The 6000-nt window shown below is 39.1% G+C and overlaps 1 protein-coding gene across 3 annotated transcripts in view; it reads left to right on the forward strand.

The window, feature by feature from the left end:
• LINGO2 (leucine rich repeat and Ig domain containing 2) overlaps window positions 1-4542 on the forward strand; it is a 537865-nt gene extending 533323 nt beyond the window's left edge. Inside the window, exons 2-3 of one of the 3 annotated variants that reach the window (XR_013943668.1) lie at window positions 811-1391; window positions 3269-4542. The gene's annotated coding sequence lies outside the window, so the exon portion shown is untranslated. Of the gene's footprint in view, window positions 1-810 lie in introns of all 3 variants that reach the window. The other 2 variants (XR_013943669.1, XR_013943667.1) reach the window with 2 other exon arrangements.
• The last annotated feature ends 1458 nt before the right edge of the window (window positions 4543-6000 follow it).

The following is a 6000-nucleotide window of genomic DNA, read 5'->3' on the forward strand; positions in this document are numbered from 1 at the left end:
AGAAAATTTACACTGCTTCCCTTAATGCAGCTGGTCACGTTTTTTCAAGGGGTAGGGAGGAAGCTAAGCTGAGAAAAATGCAGTTTTCTCAGCACCAGTCCCAACATCCTTGGTGTCAAGTCTTCACAACAGGTAATGCACTCAAACCAATCATTCCTGAACTGAAAATATAAGCCATTACAGTCGGGAAGAGAATACTCTAGGTATTTTTCATGTGCTGACTTTCACTCCTCCCTCATGGCATGGAGCCCTCAGAAACAGAGAAAATCCCAGGTCATATTCAGACATGCTTTGGGATTTATTCTCCAGGCAAAGTATCAGACAGCCTGTTCCTTCACCCTCCCTTGCACAGCATGCGCAGATAATTGGTGGGGATACTGGTCAGCCTAATGTCAGAATGAAAAAGCCTGCCACATCCCAGTACCCTGGAGATAGATTTCACCAAGTGTATATCACTTTTTTTTTATGAAGGCAACCAATACCGAAAGTCTACTTCTGAAACGTTTTCTAAGGAAAACACCAGTATTCAAACTTCTCTGTAACCGCACCACAGAAATTAAGTGGTGAAAGATAGAGTCTGAGTTTGAAAGCTATTCCCAGCCAGAGGCCTGCCATGACCCACCAAATCCATGGCAGAGATCAGCTTTGAAGGACGCAGGCCATAACTGGCCTGTGCTACTGATGCTACTCTCATTCACAGCTAGTTGCTTTCACCAACAGAGGATTTTGCTTATGTTTTCTGGGATAATCTGAAATAAGATTTATCAATCCTGAACCCGTTATCCTCTAAACCAGGGTCTTGTGCACTAGGAGGGGGAAACAGAGTTGGTTTTGCTACCTCAGAAAAGGAAGATGCAGGCTGAAATCCGGATGGATTGCTGGGAGCAGAGACAGACAGAAACTGAATGTGAGCTCTCCCAAACCTCTTGCAATCTGTTGTATCCTTTTGAATTTGACACCCTCAAAAGGTTTTGGCTGACTTGCATCACTGCACCCTCCTCCACAGTAGACTATCAAATGTCAAATGTCAAACTTCTGTGAGAGAAACTTAGATGATGTTAAGGAACTGCTTGATTTCATGTTATTTTCCTTCAGTCTGATAATCTGATTTACAGTCTGCAGTGTGCTGCAGTAGAGCCTTCAATATGACATGAAAAAACAACCATCACAGTACTACTGCACTGAGAACACTGAGTTTGCAAAGGACAGACTGGTTCCTGGAAGGCTTCTTCTACACTAAGCTTTACACTTCCTTTATGCAATTCAGGATACTCTTTTGGACTACCTGATACTATCTCAAGAGGGGGAACTTGTTCCTGTAACACAGGGTTTAATACACAGTTTCCAGGTCTTACAGTAAAGGAACCATGAGTCTTTTCCATGATAACCAGGTAAAGAAAAACCCTTTCACATCAGGTAATCTGCGACAAATTCATTGAAATCAGCCCCATTCAAGCTGGGGTCTGAACAGAAAGATTTGTGCTCTCCTGTTATATCTATTAATTTCAGAAGAAAAAAGTATATATACAGTATCTACAGTTAATTCATAACACACAAACACTTCTTCAGGTTTTCAAAAGCATCCAAAATTCTCTAGAGCACAGTTGTTTTCATAAATTTCAGAGAATATTTATGCTTTTACAGATCTACTATAAAAGATTCATCTCAGTTATTAGCCCTATATTGGATACCAAGGTAACCTTTAAATAAATAAATCTGAGCATCCAAAGCTTATTTTAAAAAATGCCTAGCTCTAGAATTTTTGTATTTGAAAAGGACAGGGGGAAATGGGAGCATCATACTATCTACCAATTAATAAGCTCACACTATCTACCAATTCATAAGCTCAATACACAAAGATGAAGTTATTCGCACATGGGGGAAGTGAATTCCAGTGAATTTTCTGCATTATAAAACTTTCTCATATGAATCTGGCTATAAAAAGGGCTTTATCCGTCTCCTGTACTTTCTGGACTAGGGACTGGGGAGAGAGAGAAGGGGGTGGGGAGGGGGGAAGGAAGGCTGGAAGGCTGGTAACTCATGCTGGGAAAGCACAAATAAATCTGAACTAGTGCATTAAGAACATGGAGTTATTGAAAAGGACCTGACCTTACTGCCCACAGACTCGGCAGCAGGCAGGGAAATTTGGTCTAAGTTGGAAATTTGGTCTAAATTTTTGGTCTAAGTTCCTTCTTTCCTAGATAGAGGAAATTCCCCAGGGAAAGCCTTATTCTTCCTCTGTTCTTTGAAAGATAAGTTTCAACTTTAGTATTCAAGGGGAAAAGTAATACAGTAATAAGTTATTGAAATACGGGATTGGACTGCAGAAAGAAAAAGAAATTAAAACTAGTGTAAAAAAATCAGATGACATTGGTACTTAGCACCTTCTCTAAGTACCTGTAGAATTATGTGGGTTTGCAGGAGCTGATTTATTAATTAATACCTAGGGGATACATTCAGCTAGTTTAAGCTATAATCACCAGCTGGAAGATCTTATTTACCTCATCAGTCCCTAAAGTGGAAGTTATATTTTTCTGAGCTATTTTCCAATAACTTTGCTATTTATATAACTCAGAAGCACAAGTGATGGAGAGCACACTTATTTTATTAGAGGAAGAAAATGATAATAAGTTTAATCTATTACTTTTGCTACGAGAGCTGTTTGCTGTATGCACAAAAAGTAATAGATTACATCCATTATGTAAAGTATGGCTATCACTGAAACCAAATAACATTTCCTCTTAAAAAGCTACCAATCTGCAGTGCATCTGTGAGGTGCGTCAGTTCTAATGCACTGCAGAAAACACTTTTCTTTTACAGAGAAGAGGCATACAATGCAGTGGGGTTATTGACACTGACTTATACAAAAGACTGCATTCTAATAGGCCTTATGGAATCTCATTGTCTTGGCTTTAGTGAGTTCGGCAGGCTGTCACATTTTGCTAAAGGAAATCAGATCAGCACTGCCTAATGTGGAGAAATCACAGCTGTTGGCTAGTAACATGAGCAGAAGGCTGGACCTCGGCATTTCTGAGCTGTAGTCAAAACCCCTGGGCCTCTAGCAGTTTGGGGAATACAATACAATACAATACAATACAATAACAATATTCACCTTTCAAAAGGAATATTCTGCCATTTCCCTTCAGGATTATAAAGCTGAGGAATTACAGTTCAGCCATCCCTACATGAGGAATTATAATTTTTAACATAGATTGGTATGTGATAATAGGCATTGTTATTAGACAAATAAATTTTTTTTTTTTTTAAGAGGTTAAACAATTGCTACCCAAAGTGTTCCAGAAGATGATGGCACTGTGGTGACAGCAACAGTCTGCCCTGCAGTCGGTATTTCCAACAGCTGTAAAATAGATGTTCCTGCAGAGGAGTGGAAGTATATGAAAGAAAACTGTCAGGAAAGATGCACACCAACTAGATTCTTGCCTTTTTTGCAATTCAGTGGTATATTGCATGAAAGGACCTCTTAATGCCTCATTTAATTAGTGTTTTTGCAATGCTTAATAAACGCATTAAATGCTTCATCTCCTAATGAATCTATGAAGATTTATCTCTTTGCTGTTGATTATAGATGAGAGATGCTGAAATGAATGCAAACCATACATCATCAGGTTGTCAAGTGTATCAACCCCAGCGCTGAGCACTCAGACTACTAGTACAAAAACATTACCATTTAGTCCTTGTACAAGACTGCCAAAAATAGGTCCTATAGTTTCTGTACTCTCTAATCAAACCGTATTGAAAGAAACCTAGCGTTCCCATCGGTTCCCCAGATCTCTAACAGATAAAGTAACAAGTGTCTACTTTTCAAATTTCTACTGCCAATGTTTATCGCAGGGAATTTGACCTAACATTCTGTTTGCTTTATTTGCCACAATGCTGAATCATGTCCAACCTCAACTTCATCTTTTACTCAAGTTTGGTTTGCCTATACATAATCCAAACACTTGGAACTGCCCCATTCCCGGCTTCTGCTTTAGGACTAAAGCCAGAAGAATTTGCTATGAATGTCAGTGGAGCATAGTTGATAGTTAATGGCCAGTTACTGCTTCATGTTCAGCAGTCACTGGGAACTATTTTTAAAGTATGGGCCTATCTGGCACAACTAAAAATACCAAACTGGCCCTTGGGAATGTGCTTAACCACCATACGTCCATTCTGCCATTCAAGACCAACAACAGCTGAAGACACTGGAAGGTGTGCGTTCAAGTCAATGAGAGCTGAAGGGACTACTTGCTGAATGGGCACGTCATCCTCGAGAACTGCAAACAGGCACAAGTGTGAGATTAACTTTTCCTTTACGTCTTAACATACAGAAGCAGAAACTCAAACCAGTGCAAATGGAAAGAAGGCATATAGGAAAAAATAAAAAAATAAAAAAAAAAAGCACTTTGCTCCAATGGACTCACAGTATGAGAATGAAATGTATGAAAAATGGATGAGATATGCTTATTGATGGGAAAATTATTTTCTCAGTATGATAAAGTGTTCCCTCCAGATCCTGTCTTAACATAAGGATTTTCCTCTCTTCTTGTTCAAAAAAGGAAAGCTACAAACCACATCATTTCATTACAACTACTTTCTTAAAATGCAGTCTGTTCTGATCAAAAGGTCAACCTTTCCTGGATTTCCAACAACTATTGTAATTGTTTTTCATATAAATTGATTTTAATTGTAACACTGTTCTGCTACAGCCCTATTGTCTGTGTCCTTCTGAATTGTCAGTTACTTAAATAAAAAAATAAAAGCTGGAAAGCACATTGTTGTAATTGATTTCTATGTTGCAATTGTCTTATCAGAAACAACATTCATCTGTTGAGGCACACACACACACACACACAAAAAAAACTTTCCTAAAAATAAAATGAAAAAGAAAATAAATAAATAAATAAATAAATAAAGACAAAAATCCATTACTGTTTCACTTGTGGTTTTTAAGGCAACAATTTGAGGCTGTCATTTTCAGTCCCCTCTTACAGTTTTGGAAATATGCTAAGCGTTCCAGTGAGTATACTGATTACAAAGAAAAAATGTTTTTCATTAATATTCTAACAAGGTTGCTCTCCCCACATATATAAGTTGAAGGGCCCCTAACTAGGCTACTTCTTGCCATGCCATGCATTGTCTTCTCCCATCCTGCCCCTTCCCTACACTACCCAACAAGTGTTTGACCAATAAGTCCAGCATGCAGCTTGACTTGTTTGGAAGAAGGCAAGGGCTGACTTGCTAGATGAAAAATCTTCTCAAAATAGATGAGGCAGATGTCTGCCAGTCTTACTCTCAATGGAAGGAGAAAGCATGAGGAAGCACTAAACTTCCTTCTGATGCCCTGGCCCCTGGCACTTTGCTCAAGTTGCTGAGTGTCAGCTAGGAGAAATATCAATCAGCTTAGGAGATACTGCAAGGAAAGATCTTGACCAGATGGCAGTGCAGATGACAGACCTGTAACTAACCTTTTTAGTAGTAGCTCTTGTCCTGGAATGCGGAGGTCTTTATTCATGAGAACTTCATAGCCTTTAATACCTCTGGTTAAATCTTTTTAAAACTTCCAGTAAGCACAGGCATGTCAGCATCAGAATAAGCACCATCACACAGCGGAACAGGAAAATTAAGCCTGGAGAGAAATGACTGCAGGAACACAGTATCCCACTGGGGGATTTCAGTCTTTCTCCCCAGACATGCAAAAGCAGTCATGAAGGACTGTGGGCACTGTGAAAAGCACCATCCAGCGGAAAGTGGGAAGGACCTGAGAACCAACCCATCCTGTGACTATGTTTTTGAACACCATGAAAAGGATTTATTATGTAACTCCATGCTTCAACCCTCTTTCTTAGAATGAAACTAAATCAACTAGATTTACTTGTGTTGAAAAAAACAGTCAGTAAAAGTGTTAAGAATTTTTGACCCTTTATCCTACTTAAGCAGAAAACCTGAACAGGGTTTTCAGTGGCTAACCCTGACTTGCCCACATGAACTTGTAGCAAT

Source organism: Anser brachyrhynchus (genome assembly GCF_964034855.1).
Source record: "Anser brachyrhynchus genome assembly, chromosome: Z".
NCBI classification, from domain to species: Eukaryota; Metazoa; Chordata; class Aves; order Anseriformes; family Anatidae; genus Anser; species Anser brachyrhynchus.